Genomic DNA, 17334 nt, shown 5'->3' with positions numbered 1-17334 from the left:
AGAACCGCGATTCCGTTTCGAACGGAGTAGCTATTTTACCGGTCCGACTTGAGACCCGTCAAAAATATCATTTGCCCCGTATCGACGTTCCGATCGGTGGGAGGAGAAATCCCTGGAGGATTTACGGGATCGTTCGACAAATGTCGGTGCGCGTCCACGGCCCCTGCGAGAGGAGGTAGACATCAATCGAATCGGTGCCATTAATCGAAGCGGTTCTCCTTCCGCGATCGTTCCTTCTTTTGTAATGTCTTCATACGATCGTGGACCAGCGCTAACGAACCGGATACCGTTAGATTTTCAAGAGTAACGAGTGGTTCCTGCGAGATACGGATCTCCGAAAGGTCGATCCGTTTATAGCGTATACTATTAGCGGTAGCTTAATAGCCTTCCTAATACCTGTGGACGTTGCACGAGAGACAAGAGAACGACGAAAGAAAAGATCTGGAGAAAAAAAAAAGAAGCAACAAACTCGACGATGTTTTAATGGCCGATAAATAATTCCTTTTGAACAATGAGTCTCGTTGAAACGGACGCACGTGCGTGAAACGCACGGTGTTCTGCTATTTTGAAAGTCGAACCGCCGACGGAATTCACTTTCGCTGCGTCGGTTCGCACGCTCGCCGCCCTCTTTTTGTCAATCGTTTCTCGATCTCGATCCGCGCGACCCTCGCGAAACGCGACCAGTCCCCTTGTCAACGTTGCTCGCGGGGAAAGCGTCGTCTAAATGTGACACGCGATCATTTGGAAATTCGCGAGATATCAGCGACTTTATAACGTGTGCAACGCCTGTCGGAAGATAGTTGTTCCGTCCTCGACGATTAATTTGTTTACGTGCCGTTACAACGTAGCGTCCACGAAGGACAACCAGACGTATCCTTTGATTTGGCAGACATCGTTGGGTAATCTTAGCGCGTTAAACGAGGCAGATAGACAGCAACGTCGATCTGTACGTGGAAACGAAACGGTGATACGCGGATGTCTCCAAGGAATCAGCAGATTCCGCAAAGAACTTGACTCTGACAGATTTCTTGGCCGAGGTTGTTCGACCGAACGGGCCAAAAATTTCTTTCGACCTATTGGCTGGCCTAGCAAGATTCGTGGACGATGTAATTAGTTTCACTGACAGCTATATTAAAAGATAAATATCGATCGTTGAGTGGTGTACGTTTGACCTTAGTATTTCCAAAATTAGGTGAACCGTCGCGGCGCCATAGAACGAGGACGCCCGAAAAATAATGCGCTAGAAGACGACGAGACACGAAATGGTAATGTTTATCGGCGCCTCGCGTGGATGGTTGTTTATCGTGGTTTTATTCGCGGTAGAATCGTAGTTGGTCTTCCCACGATTCTCACAACCGCATCGTCCCGTCTTCGTAATAACTGGCTATTGGCCAATTAAGCAAATCGAAACTTAATTTGCGGCCACAAAAGGACGAGCCATCGATTCGTCTCTTTTCCCGATTTAATCGCTTACCGATAATCATTTTAATTACATCGATACGTTCGGCTGATTGCATTTAATGAACTGTACGAATAGGACCCAGTGGGCTTCGTTAATATTTTTGCGTCCACGACTGGGGAATAGAAAGCGAGTGTAATTGATCGGTCCGAGCCACGTTTCTGTCTCAATATCGTATGCAACGATCGCGAATCGATTTTACATAAGTCGATTCGGTTGTCGCGAACTGTCGATCGACGACCTTACGAATCTCCTTCCCTTTAATCACGATTTCATATATTTTTACGTACGAATAATAATCTTACTCGATAACGTAGAACGATTATCGTCAAACTGAGTAAGAATGCATCGACGATTTGCAACAGCGCGTAATTACGAAAAGGTAGAGAAGAAACTGAGAAATGACGAAAATAAATTCGCATGTTATAAAAAAACATGTTTACTTGTTGTTACCTTTTTTTCTTTGCAATGCGCGATAAAAACGGACAGCACGGACGAGCCGCGGACGATAAAAGATTATTAGCCAATATCGACGGAACAGGTCTTCGATTCCCCCGGCAAATTGTAGTCGTTGCTACAACACGGGGCTCGATTCGAATTGGGAAGCAAAATACGTGGCATAAATTGCGCTTCGGGATACGGTGCTGAAACTCTAGTGACCGAAGATCCGCGGCTTTTCAACACCAACGTACGCGACAATGGATTTCGACAGAATCCGAAATCCGAAAGTAAATTCGATCCGAAGCTTCCATGGAAAAAATCGACGTTCTGTCTCCTCTCCTGTACCGTGTTTGCTCTTCATCCTCTGGTCATCTATACAGACAGGTTTACTGGTACATCTAGCGTTAACGAATCCGATGAAATTGAGAAAAGAGAGAAAATGTCGGAGCAAGTGTAATCGAAGAGCGCCGCATATAAGAGATCCGAAAGGAGAGAGCTCGTAGGAAATTTCATTATTATTTACGAGCTGGCTCAAAAGTATTAAACAACGCGATCGTCTCTTTCGAGGCGGCAACGTTTATGGCGTATCCTCTTAGCGCGTAAACCGTGTCCTCGCGATCGAATAATATTTAGGGGCGGACACGAGCGTTTATTTCGTTCGATAACGACCAATTTATTACTCTGTTTTATTAAATGTGAGCCTATACTTTCAGTAATAGAGGAGTTATGAAAGAAACGGTGGAGATCTTCTTTCTTTGGGAAATATGAAAAATCGTTGGAGAATCGACGCGTCGACGCGGGCAACGTTTCGGTCGAAAGTTAGAAAGATCGCCTATAAGCGTTCCTTATAATTTCCGATTAACGAAGCCTGGTTATGTCTCAAAAGATTGTCCTGGAAAGGATCGAGGGGTCATGGCTCAAAGTCAAAAAGGAACATAGTTGGAGAGCTTTGCATAAGACTGCGTTTCAGTTTAAAAAGATCACCGCTCGAAAGCTCGGCCCACTGTCACTACACTTTGAAAGCTTAATGAAGACTTTCGCTCGAAAAGGTCGAACTTCAGCGCAGCATTTTATTCTCGGTGACTACCTTTCCAGAGGAACCTGGATCCGCGCTTTACCCGACGAGGTTGCAGCGAAAAAGCTCTGTTTAACACGAACTTTCAGCAAAGTCTAAAAAGGACATTCTTCGATAACAAGTGCAGCCAGATGCTGCTTAATCTCAAAAGAGTCGTATTTCAAGAGCTTCGTTCGGTTGTACCCTTCGGTCGATGTATTCGTGCAAATCCTTTCGATGTTACGTTCCAAATTCGTAAGTCTTCCGAAAAGGAAAAAGGAAAAAAGGAAAAAGAAGCAGGAAAGAAAAGAAGAAATGTAGCATTTAAAATTCTCTGTTCATAGGATGGTTCAGCAGCGCTTGTCATTACTATATCTCATGAATATATATGAATATTCCAGTTGACAGATAAACAGGAAATCTCGAGAAATAGACGTTCAGGTATAGAAGACTGACAACTAATCGCGGAAGATAGTTAATTATGTTTACAGATAATCGCAAATCGTGGAACTGTGTAGCGAAGGAGGAGATTCGACGGAAAAGGGAATTTACGATTCCATCGTGGAGCACGAAAGCAGCTTGCGAGCTGGCCTATTGAAGCGGTCGCAGAGCCGTGCGCGCGGTGCATGACACAGTTTCGCTGCCCCAGTTTTCAGCCATTCTGCAAGCTCACGGATCATTCATGAAAAAAATAAGGGAGAAGAGCGGTGGGGAAAAAGAGGGACGAAAATAGCACACCGCGGAACAACCCAGATAGATAAACAGCCGGAGCACAATGGGATTAAGCGACGCGCAAGCTTCTTTGGAAATTTTAATAACGTCGCCCACGTGACCCACGTCTTCCTTCCTGCGCATTACGCCCCGTACACGTTCGATCGTTTCGTTGCGGATGAACTGGGCTATCGAGCGTTCCTGGCTGATTTTTTCTTCTTATTCTGTTCATTAATCTGACTAAAACAATGAGAAATAGCGTAGCAAATAGAAGATTCGAAGCTGGATCGTTTGACTCGCGATTTAAGTTTATCCGATTCGTTATACTTCGATTAGGAATTGGTGCTACATCGGGATTGGATGGGTACGTAGAAAAAAACGAAGGAGGCTGCAAGACCAGCGTATGGAGATTGATAATTTAAACAATTGCATGATTAATTTCACAATTACGTGACGCAGCTTTGGCTGTTTCTGCGGCGTATTCCTACGGATGTTTACGCAGACGCGACGGTATACGAAGCGCATCAGATAAAAGAAGAAAAGTCTGAAGAAACGAGAGATCTTTCTGATACGTTCTCGGCGTGGAATATTTTACGATAGATTTCATTTGAATCGCAGATCTCCGCGTAACATGGCTGCGTCATGAAATCAGTTTCGCGATTAAACTGTTGCATAATAACTACAAGTCGCTAGATAAACATCTATTTTATCTTATCGTGGTATCGTTATCATTGACGTTGCTTGTGTATTCGTCGGTATAGTCAAACGATTCTCCGAAGACGTAAATGACAACAACCGTACGAATATCGTACGATGCTCAAGAAAAAGTCACCGCGCAATTCCAAGCAAGCACTTAAGTTTTTATACCTGATATAATGAAATAATTTGATCGACAAATTTCCTCGTTATACGGTTTTATACGACACGTAAATATCGGGCAATAACAATCTTACTCATAACTCATCGAGTATTTCATCACTTTACTCCTGGAATGTCCCAAATACCTTCGACAAAATCAACAGCTGCCAGACGCTAACCAGGAAAAAAACACGGGTATTAAGACGAAAACAACATATTTTCCTCGGGTATCTTTTACACTCCAACTATCCACGATGAGCTCATCGATAAATTTTTCGGCCTATTGCTTCACCCTCAGATGTCATGCGTTCGAACGTGATCTTCGATCAAATCAATTCGTTCCCGAAATTCGTAACAAGGATAACAGCGTTGGGAATCGCCCACTCGATCGTTTCCGGTTATATCCGCCACGGGGATGGCACGTGCCGTGACTCGTCAGCTTCCAAAAACGGTGAGACGGTCGCGACACACGAGTATCCCGAGACTCGCGTGTTAAAGCATCTCCCTTGGAGTCCTAGACCGCGTAAACAAGCAGCTGGCAGTCAATAAGCAGGGCTTAGACGTCTCTCTAAATTTACGCGCGAGTGTTTATAACGCCGTTTCTAATTCCGTCTTCGACTCGCTCGACCCGCAGACGGTTTTATTCGAGCCGGAAGCGGGCCCCCTTGGGCCTCCACTTTCCGGGATCAACGAGTTCTCTTGACCCCGCTGCCGCTGTGGGACTTATGTTAACGATCACGTTTTCAAAATAGTACCACTTCTCCGGAGGATTTTTCCATGTTACAGGGTAGCGCTTCTTATTTACGGCGACATTTGTCGTTGAGAACGAGTCCGTTTATTCTGGAAAGGAGGAAAGTTGGAATGGAAATGGTGACGAGCGACGGACTACGTGCGTTTGGAGTATTTGAGAATCACAAGGCAGCAGCGTTCTTTTTGTTCGTTTGAAAATGTTAACTTACGGCAGTTGACCGAGCCCACATATTAATCCGGCTAATTTGGATTGCTCGGGCGAGTCAGTCGGTCGACAAATTCGATCGGGCAACTTGAAAAGATTGGAACAATTTATCGAACGCTCTGTCGTTGCGAACTAACGTCGACAAAATATCGCGACGACTACAGACGAAGTCGCGACAATTCGTAGCTCCAGTTGCCAATAATTCTGATTGATCGATCCCCCGGAAATACAGTTTTTCTTTTTTTATGGTCGTATTTTAGACCAGCTTTCATTGTTTGTGAATAAATGGCTGAAAAAACTCGGTAATCCCGTCGCCTTTGGATACCTCGCGGAGAGAAAACTGTTTAACAATAGACGTTGGCGAAAGGGCCTCGAGAGTGTCCTCGAGTGTCGAGAGTTAATTGCTGGGCTTTTAGCTCGTTTATGGCTAAGAATTCCCAAATGGTAACCTAAGGTTCCAAAACAATTGAACAGCTCTACAGAGTTCTTATGGTAATTGTTTCAAAGCACATCGTTTCCATTATGTTACGAAGCAGACGCGACGTTTCTTATTTCTCGGTAATTTTAATCAACAGAGCATATTAATTTCCTAGATGAATATTTAACAGCCACAATCATACAGATTAGAATAATTTTCTATATCCTGTCACACACATAGATCAATTTTCTATTAAATCTGTATAACACGTAATCGCATCTGTAACCTAATCCAATCTAAAAGCCTTCGATGTCACTTTAATTGAGTACCGTGATTGCTCTGAACACCCTAATTCGTCGCATGGGAAAGATTCTTCCTCTGGACGCGTTTCCGCTTCTTCTTCAAGCGTATGATTTTACACGAAGAATTGACTCAGTCAATTCAGAAGGAACGCTTGTTTTCCAGGAGGTTAAGAAGGGTTGCGTACGAGGTTCGCGGCTGCGTTACCAACCAACAAGATTAATGATCGACCGCGGTGTGCTTTGCGTCCAGGACGTACGCTTCTGGACAGACGATCGCTCGGCCTTGCATCTCGCGGATCTGCCTTCGCTAATTGACTACGACCTCTCTCGCTGGATGCCCGCAGGTTCGTAGCTCGAGCGTGACGCGTGAAACCACAAAAATCAGACGAGTACGCCATCGACCAGGGAAAATTCGATTTTGCGGCTATCTTTACTCTCAGCGTCCTATCCATCCGCGTGCTTTCTACTATGGTTTACGTTCCGTTTTGTCTTGAGAAGTTTTGGATAACTTTCGAGTTTTATTTGCAAAATTGTTACGGACTGTGGTTCTCGTTATCGTTACCAGATTGATGTTTTAACCTCGTAAAGTGAAATGCATACCGATAGCGAGGGCATGACGCCAATAGTATACACACGCGCTGACAGAAATTCTAGCGCAAGATATCCAAGATTTAGTCAGCGAGAATTATTTATGATAATAACTTAACCTATTGCCTTAAAACATCGAGTGACACTCGTGCTGTGCATTAAGCATAAAGTAAGATATAACGTTTCAATGTTTCATTTTGCAGGTAGTGTCGAATAGTAAATTACTAAAGTTCGCGTATGTGCCTAGGGAAAAAGTTATAAGAACAGGTGTTAAATCAAGCATAAAAACGTGTTAGATCGTCGAATAAAGCGCAATAGCAATTTCCTGTCTTACGCTTAAAATATTTCTCCATTTACTAGATAACAAGGCATAAATCAACACGTAAAATTTCATTAATGAAACGAAAACTACCATGCCGTCGGTCTTCCTGATCTCCTCGTTCGTAAATCGTTGGAATCTCTATGAGCCAGACGCGGCCAGCTATCAAAACGACAGGAATACCAGTAATAAAGCTATCAAACGAATTCTCTACGATCCGAGCGAAGCATCAGGACGGTCGGTGGCAACTTGCGGGGTGTGGTGGAAGAAGATCCAGCTGGCCAGGCAGCCAGACACAATCGGCCGCGGTTCGTACGCCAGGCAAAAGAAAAGAAAAGCTGCGAGTACGCGGCGTTCTATTTATATAACGCGCCTATACGCCGATCTACATAAATAGCCAGTGGTATTATGCAACCGGCGAGAGAGCACGGCGGCCTCTTGTGTAAGCGGCATCCCTAACGATCTCGCGCGAAAACGCGCCGCGAGATCTCTAGCCGCAACACGAAGGTACATCGTGATCAGATGGTTGCCGTGAATCCGCGGGAATGACGATCCGAGTGATTTGTTGCCGCCGCGTCGTGGAATGCCGCTTGAATTCAGGGGAGCCGGTTTTCTGAAAGCGGACAACCTCCGCGTTTGTCCGCGCCACGGCCTCTCGGAGCGCGCGCGCCACCGCCGCGCCGCAGCCGCTGTATATTTTCTGGGGGGCTCCAGCGGAATCCTCCAATCTTCTCAACGCTCGTGAATATCGTTTATCGGTTGATAATTGTTTGTTTAAACATAGAATATAATGTTCGAAATTTTATCAGTATCGTGGCTAGCTGCGTTGAAGATCGAACGATACATTTGAAAATTTAAATATTTGAAAATTTGAGCGTCGAAATATGTACATTTAAATTTATAAGAATAAGAGAGAGAGAGAGAGTTAGAAAAGGTGCTTGCTTGTATATGTGAATAGAAAGATGAGTAATTTCGTAATAAAACGTGTAATTCCGAAATCGCTTTTAATAAAAAAAATTTTACCATTCAGTCTCTTCCACGAATTGATAAATTGAAAATCGATTCTAAAAATTCTTCAAAGAGGGAGAGTTATAAAATATTCATGCATAAAACATGTCTAAATCTCTAATGGGATATTGAAATTTTTATGAGAGATTGTATTAGATACGTGTCAGATAAATGTCGGTAACACGTATGGTTCACTCCCAGCTTATCCGACACGCGATTAAATCATCGGGAAGTCATTATATGACTCACGCGAGTGCATTATTCATTGTTTACATCGTGCGACAATAACTTCCTTCGAAATTAAAGAAATAATTTTATGAATCAGCGATCGATTAATTACATCGACTCAATTAAAGTATTTCCTGGGTACTACAAGACGTCGATAATAATTCGAGGTGACACCGGTGAACCGGCTGGTCGCACCTTCCGCATTCCTCGAGAGCGTTCGCTCGTCTCGAACGTTGCGCTTCTATGCAAGGACGTTATCAGAAATAATTCTATTCGTATGAAATCCCGAATCGCGACGAACAAGGATCTTAATTAACATATCGACTGCCGCGTCATTCTGACTAACTCTCGATTCATTTAGAAGGTTACGTTAACCAAAGATGAATGAGTAACGCAAAGATATAATTGTATCTAATGACGGAGGGCAAGATTGGTTGAAAACAAAGCGTAGAAAAATTGCGAGAACGGCGAATCATCAAACTGCAATCCATAAAAATTGTGAAACATGAGCAACTTAAACGAAGGATCGAAGTGAAATTTTAAGAGGACAAGTGGCTCTTTCATTATGGATATACCTAAAGGATATAAAGTGATAATGGATATAAAGTATAGCCAAGTCTGTCCAGGTCTGTTGGATCCGGTTTACTTTTCGGATCCAGGAAATCGATGGAGATACGCTTCGAAAAATTTCGACGGCTGCCGAAGCGTTCAAGAAATATTTGCTGAACACACTATTCGTTCGATACCAGTGGCGTACGGTGACCGATGCTGTAATGTTGACATCCACGTTAGATAAATCGTGCGTCTAACTAGACTCTCGATTTTCTCTTTTACATTTTCTTATCAATAATTATTATTTGTAGCTTTCCGATCAATTAAAAAAAAAAGAAAAAAACGGAGTTCTATGATAAAAATCACGAATATAAGTGCAGCAAGAATATGCGACCTGTGCCTCATGAACGAAGTGCAAAGCACAATATTTTGAACTTCAACATATTTTTCGTAGTACCGAAAATTGAAATCAAATCGAACGCGACAGAGGAGTTGTATAGTTCGGCGCCAATGCGAAAGAGCGCAGCTAAGCACACAAGAGGAAAGCAGCGCGCATATCCGATCGTGGTGACGCGAGCTTCCGTGTGTTACCTGCGTGCACGGCGGTTATCGCGTCTGCGATATTGGTCTTCCGTTGGAAATAAAAACGTTGATCCCACGGCTACGTCGCGTCGGCGACGATGGCGGTGGCGTTTCCATGAATGAAACGCGACAAGCGTGCAGTTTACACGATCGCGAACCTTTTATCAGCCGTAACGAACTCAACGAACTCGACCAACGTTCAGCTACGACAACGACGCCTCGTCTCCACACGATAACGCCGACGCGGTTATCGCGTTCCGCCTCGAAAGCCAGCTGGCACTCTTTTACAATTTCCGCTTTGCTCCCTCGACATATTTCAATGGAGGAAGAATTTCGAAAGGAACCAATGGAAAAGATGCGACATCGAGATCTTTCCGTTTACGGGCAGCCGAATAATTACGATCGAACGATTCGTGGATAAAGCGAAGGGTAATGGAGAGCGGCCGAGATTTTATTGAATAGGTTCGAAGAGGGAAATAAGAACGAAGAAACGCATTGACCGAAGCCCGCCGTTCTTTCTGGTTTGGTTTGTGTTTCCTCCGAAGCCGACGATTAACATTCCTCGCCGGGTGCTTCCTTTATCGCCACTGCTTACTCCAGTCTGAATAGCTGATTTAAGAAGAAGCGGATAGTTACCACGCTGTACGTAATTGATGAGATACCTTTGGCAAAAACAAGTAACGATCTAAAATCAGTGGAAATGTTATCACAATGGAGGCAAATGAATCCTTAAGCGCTATTGTTAGCAACCATTCCCCATTTTCTACTTCTTACTACTTGTAATAACGAATCTATCTAAGTAACAGAGAAGTCGTGCATATAGTATTGATCAAAAGTGTTTATCTACTACGAAACGATCGAACGTAAAGACCTTAGACCTATTGTGTTAGGGGACATTTGTGTCGATTCGGAAACGTTTAATCCGATGGGGAGCTGACTAACTCGGCTAGCGAGTATTTGATTCAGCGCGGAAGTGTTCCGCTCGATGACGGAGGGACAGTGGTCCGCTGCGGAAGTAGTCAGTTTAACAAGGAGGAAACTGGTGCAACACAGAAGCGTTCTATTTAATAATAATCATTTTATTCTTGAACTATCGAGTAATCGAACGATTGCGCAACGTTCCTCGGAACATTTCAATGACTCGACTCGACTATCGAGAAGAACGGCGGATTCATATTTATTTTTTCCGCGGCAGTCGTCATTCGTTGTGGTGGGCGTCGAGGAACGAACGATTCACGCGTGGCGACATCGTCGGACCTAGATACAATCTTCTCTAATAAATACGCCTCGCATTTTTCGAATTATGTTACGACGCGTACACGCGTTGCCGCGTCGCGTTCTTGACCTAGACGCAAACGGGAACGCGAAAACACGCAACAGTTATGTTCATCGATGTGAACGGTCGTATACGATCGCGCGGCTAGGCGCGCGAACGTCATGCTGGCCTAGCTTCTTCGTTTTCATTCCGAACGCATCGTCTCACCGGCGGTTATGTTAATGTTTCAGCGCTTGATGCATTGGTTAGAGTGTCAGTGTGTCGCTAGACGTCTGACGAAGCATTAGGACATTCCAAAAAAAAAAAAAACAAAAAAGAAAATGCGAGTCAAATATGAGAAATCGGAACGTTCGTGGTGTACATTTTGCATAGCCACATTTGATAAACAAAAGAAACTGAACGATCACGATTGAAAATGTAAATTCAACGTAGTCGCGATTGTTCTTCTCGGAAGGATAAATTTCATGGTATTCTAAAAGCGACTGTAATTCTAACTAACTCGCTTTTCCTCTGAAAACAATTCATTTAACGAATTCCTAGACACATCGACGACCACGTAAAAGTGAATTTCTGGTTCTCGTTTCGAAAACGTAAATTCGACCCAGCCAATAGTACTCCGCATCGACCTACTTATAGAAAACGAAGCAGAATTCGTAGAAGGCGATAAACGATGATCGATTTTGAGTCGGTAAACATGGTTACGGTTTGCAGTCGCGTTGTTAAAGAGATGATGCGATTGCTTGTCTTTTAAGACGCAGAAGAATCTTACCGAGGCGCAGAAAAATCGACTCGCATTCCGATCAATATTTATCGCGGTGGAATTTCGTCGAGGTGAATTCGTGGCGTGCATCTTTTTGACGCACGCTCACGGAAGGCACTCTGACATTTCACGTTCAGCTGATACGTTATTGCGCAAACAGTCACTGGGCACCGTACCAAGTGGCATGACTAAACCGCCCCGAGTCAATGGATCGGCCAAAAATATAGATCCCTCCAGACGAGCCGCTCTTTAATAGGAAAACGCAACTGCAAAGAGTACGCGCCAGAATTAAAGCCTTCGCGCTGTTTGCCGATCGAACGGTGAACTTCACGTGGCGAGTTCTCGTTCAGAGATACCTTTATCGTTTATTTTTAATTAATAATAGTCGATTGAAAGAATTATAACTAACCAATTTATCTATACTAAACGTTCCTATGTAAAGTTTGTACAGATTTAGTTTCCTTTCGAGAATCAAAGGTGAAGAGCTGGATAATCGTACTTTGCGATACGCGCAGTTCGTGGCAGACCGATTACCTGGAATTCTCTGCCAAGTCGGGAAGAACCGTACGCGCAAAAGGTGCAAACTCGTTTCGTACGTTACGCACGTTCGCGCGGCCACCAATCGCCGCTAGGCAGATAAGCTTCCGGGAACAAGGAGAGGACATCGATGGTTCGCCTATTTACCCTCGCGTTCGTCAATCTATACCGGTTTTTTCCTGTTTTTCCCTCGCCCTGTTGATCGTCAATGTCGGTCTTTATCTACGCGCGCGTCGAGAGCTTTTACGGGAAATCAGTGTTTTTCGTTATTACTCGGCATACGAAGAAACAAAATGGCTATACGCGTACCAAGAACTGACAAATCTATATCAGATCCGATAATACTCTTGCGTTGTACGATCGATTTCTTTTTAATTATTTTTCGTTTTGTGACAGTCTACCTTCTCGCAGAATGCTCGAAACTTGGTATGCGCGTCTATTGGATTCTACAAACATCTTTAATCATTAAGCGATATTCGCGTGATTATTCACACATTGTTCGCTAATATTTGTAAGCGCTTAACCATGTTTTCGCCCGTTTGACGGCTTCGTAATACCTAGAAACATCTGAGCAAACACCGAATGTTCCCGGTAGAAACGTGACATTCCCGGGTGGGAATGTTCCCGCGCAGCTCCTCCCTCGTAAACATTCTTTCGCGCGCCGATTCCCGGTAGCGTTGGCTTGCGAGCTCTTGCGTTCGACGGCTCGCGTTCTGGACTCTGACCGACCATGTTCTTCGTTCTGTTACGCCCTGATGCCAACGGTTAAGACAATTAAATGGTTAAAGCGTGCTTATTGTCACGCTCTGTACCACGTGACAAGATGATCTCGAGACACGAAGCGTTCGCCTTGGAACACGTGGACAACAAGCGCACGAATATAGCACACGTAAATGTACAAAAACTGATAAACAATGAAGTTACGTATGGAGATATGTTTGTTTAAAAATTAATCGTCACGAAGTTACGACTAGACTGGATCGATTATCGTAGCTGGAATTGTTCCAGGCTTCCGGGTGTGCTCTCTTAGAAGTGTGTTCCAGTGTTTGGTCAGCATTGCAGCCTCATTGGAGTTCCAAGAATGTATTGTGTTCATTCGGACGCAGCTATTTGTTTAAGTAATTCGTGGTCGTGACATGGATGAATCAATGGCTCTAGACGAGAATAGGAATTGCAGAGACGCGTAACGAGCGTGGGAGGCAGCGTCACGGGGCACTTATAGATCGGAATGAATTCCGTGGCTAAACATCGCTTAGCTAGAAATATTTTAAACAGTTCGATTCTTCGAAAGGAGTGTTGCGATCGAGACTCGAATTCGAAATAATTATATCACTCGCGGCGATTCTAAAACATTATTTCGCCTTTCACTTCCTCGTCAACTCGTCTAACTTTTAAACGCATTTGCTTTTTACTATATTTTCCGAAGGTCGACAAACGAACAGGCCAAATGCGATGCATTACAATGGTGTTTAAGATACCAATTTCCGCTACCATTTCTGGAGACGTGTTCTCCTAGAGATTAAACGTTCCCTCATTTGAAGTCTACTTGATTTTTATGGATAGAAAGTACGTATTTGCATCGCGTGTCGGTCGAGGATACGTCGAATTCGTTGTTTTCACTTTCTAATTGCCGATAAAGCTACTACTTAGATATTCGCGAAACAATCGACGTAGATCGACCGATTTATCGATGGTTTCTTCGACTGGACATGCCTTGAGTTGAAAATCTTATCGATTAAAGATACGTCGGAATTCGAACGGCTAATTTTTCGCGGTAATACACTAAACTATGTTCAAATATTGAAGAATTATCATACGTTTCTCTATACGTTGTTAATCGCGTTTTCTCAGATTTCCGCGTCGACGAGAATGTTTCCTCGGAAATAACTCGAGCGAGGTTGTAAAGCACGCCGAGCGACGTTTAGCTGTTCGCAGCAAAAAAACAGCCGCCTTCATCGCGGAAGTTTTATAGCGAACCAGCGTATAAACAGTCAAACCACGAAATTTTCGTTTTCCTCGCCGATTTTACGACGGCTTTTCATGGTTAGGTGTTCTTTTTTTTTTTGCGCCACCCCGAGAGAGCTATGCTCATAACAAATTCTCGCGCGGGTTATCTTTCTTTGTCGCGGCGTTCTTCGCGCGATTTATGTGCTTTTTTAAACCAACTTATAACTATCATCGTGTCGATTTCGTCGCGAATAAAATTTCTTCCTCCGGCGGAATTGCCGTGAAAAAGCGACCTCTGTTCTTGGAAAGTTTGTTCTAGCTAGGGGGTAACTGGGATAACGGTTGTTCAAAAATAAATAATATCCCGTGGTATATTACGCAGGATTGTTGCGATATTGACACGAGCAATCTTCTCGATATAATTTTCCTCTGAAACGATGATTAGCGTGTGTTTACCTTCGTTCTACACGAATTAAATACATATATCGATGAAGAATATGCATGTTATGCCGATCAGTATCTCTGTAGCAGATTCGTCTTGATCGAAGTACAAAGGAGGAATTTGCGAGCAAGCGAGTCAGTGGTATCAGCGCGAAAGATTTCGACACATTTTCGCGGATACGTCACGTTGGCACGTATCGTACATGACAGATAGTTGCCCGAAGCGTATGTGTCATTAGTTCGCGGGAAGAAGCGTGAGAAATCGCTGGTATTTTCTCTAAAACGTACCGCGTTTCTCGTCACTCCTAATATGTACGCATAGACGTAATCAGGAAGGTATCGAAGTTTACCGCTTGAAATCTCTTTTAACTTTCACTAGAGCTTGCACAATGCGCGTGCAAAAGATAAGATTTCAAACGGCAGCCTAAAAATATCGATTAGTTCCACTTCAACTACACTTCTTCACCATTTTTACGAAGAATTTGCTTTAAAAACATCGAGGTACTCGAAAACGTGAAAACTGTCAAGGTGCGTTAACGATAGACGATGTTTAATCAGCATCGATGACAGCCGTTCGCGGAACACGGGATAAAGCGTGCGAGATTCCGCGAACCGGTCGTAGGAAAATCAAATATTGGCCGTCGATAATCGGCGTCGATTCTATTCCCGCGCTTCGCGGAAAGTAATTCCGCAGTTATTCGTCCGACTTTTGCCCATCGCCGGAAACCAGGCCGTCGGGGAATCCGGACTTTCGACCGATCGCGTCACACTAGCAACTTGCCCTCGTTGTTGTTGTTGCCATTGTTATTCCCATCGGTCGTGACACTTCAGCCTGTCTGCACATCGACGATAGCGTGCACGCGGCGTGATCGTGACTCCTTCTGCATGCAACGACGCATTGCTTTTTTTTTTATTTCTCCTTATACGTGTTTTCGTTAGATTGCGCTTCGAGGACGCTTCTTTATATTTTTCAATGTTTGGTAAAAAAAAAAAAGTGGTCGATCGAGAAAAAAGATGATAAAAAGTTGCGTGAACGTGGTGCGAGTTTCTTTGCCCTAGAGGTAAGAGGAAGTAGTGGGAAGAAGATAGATAAAACTCGAAACCTGCGATGTCTCCATCGGTGAGATATCAGTTTTCCAAACGACGAACAGGTGTAGGTTCACGTGCACCTAATGTACACATTCTCGACGCACGCGCTCCTAGATTAGGCGTTTTTCCGGCCAGGTATTAGATATCGCGCGATTTACTGCCGAGTAACGCGTATCATGTGCTAACAATGACATGCATTTATATTCGCGCAATTATGGTTTATCTTACGGCGATGGCGCGTGCTCATCCCTATGGCCGTATTGCGCGTCTACGCATCGGCAGCGATAATAAAAGCGTCATGTGTCGCTCCGTTCTGTCGTCCCTTTTTTCACTGGCTGACGCTCGTGTTACGACGCCACTGACTTTTATGTAATCGATGCTTGGAAAGCATCGCCACGACTCATTACGATTCAGCCGAGTTTTTCTCACAGGAGTTTATTAAACGATTCTTAACACGAGGGAAGTTGTCGGAGACGCGATTTCGAAAGAATACTTTTGGGGGCGGTGGAAAACAGACAACGATGGAGACGCCCACGCCGCTGTTGCGGCATCTCTAATCTTTTTTCACGAGTAGATAAACACTCTTTGCCCGTGGACCTATTTAAAAAAAAGGAACGTTCTTTGGAAATTATCGACCGAAGAGAAACAAACACTCGTAAAATTGTAGTTTATTCGAGGGATAGGGGAACGGCGAAAGTAGGGGTAGGCTTGCTTGTTGTCAGAAGCAATAGCTGGCCAGGAAAAAGCTCGGGTAATGATGCGGTAACGATATCGATCGTAGGATCTCGAACAACAACGTTCGAATATCGCCGTTTCAAACGTATCCAGTGCTTCTATTTTTGCATGCAAACAATTCTTATGTAAGTTGTTTGTAAATAAACGATATTTCAAAGTTTATCGGATCATTAGCACAAGGTAAACGCGTAGAAAGGACCGCGCACGAAGGACGCGCACGCGATCTATGGTTAAACTCGTTCTTCTACTATTTACGACGTTACAGCGACGAAGAACTGGTGGTTTCGCTGAGGAAATAATTCGTGACCTTGACACCACCTCGAAGAAAAATATGTTTTCTTTTAGCCGTAAAAAAAGTTCTTTTTTTTGCCAGCAAGATGGTTGTAAAAACAACTACGTGCATATTGTAGAAAAAAAGTACGGCAAAGAAGAAGGTAGTGAAAAACGAGGAAAAAAAATATACGTGAACATGCATTTGCTTACTTCCTAAAATACGATCACTTCACTTTTGTACTGCGCGGAATACAAATTTCCCGCACTTGAACGATTTCGCATCAATTTATTTATGTACACCGATACCTATTAAAGTAAAACTACCCTTAAAGAAATCGATCAAAATATTTTGCAGAAGTTATATTTGCAAACATCTTGCAAACATTCCGTTCGTATACAAGCTCTCGAATCGAAGGTCGAGATAGATTCTCGCGCTTCCTCTCGACGGAAGGTCGATGGGCGGCTTGAGCGAGCAAGATATCGCGCGATAAAGAAACGTTGCTCCGACCTATCCTTCCGACCGTCACTCATAATAAACGTGGACGGTGCCACGAGAGGAATGCGAATAAGTGGCGTTCCCATCCTGCGTTGTTTGCGACCTCGAGAAGCAACGTACAGCCGTGGGCAGGTGCTCGCGACTTTCGCGAATCGGCGCGTGTAAGCTCAGCCGTGTCACGAGTTAAAGCGCAGCATGTTTAATAATTAGAACTTTTTGCTCAAACTCCATTCAAATGTTCGTGACTATCTAACGTTGTTTTTTTTTACGGACATTAGGCCTCGGGCGTTTGATCGATGGATTTA

At 43.9% G+C, this 17334-nt stretch overlaps 1 protein-coding gene across 5 annotated transcripts in view; it reads right to left on the bottom strand.

Moving 5' to 3' along the window:
• The window catches only part of LOC132916389 (3-phosphoinositide-dependent protein kinase 1), a 408115-nt gene that overhangs the window by 82109 nt on the left and 308672 nt on the right, over positions 1-17334 (bottom strand). The gene's annotated exons all lie outside the window — the stretch shown is intronic.

This window comes from Bombus pascuorum, chromosome 2 (genome assembly GCF_905332965.1).
Source record: "Bombus pascuorum chromosome 2, iyBomPasc1.1, whole genome shotgun sequence".
NCBI classification, from domain to species: Eukaryota; Metazoa; Arthropoda; class Insecta; order Hymenoptera; family Apidae; genus Bombus; species Bombus pascuorum.
This window is presented reverse-complemented; position numbering and strand designations above follow the sequence as displayed.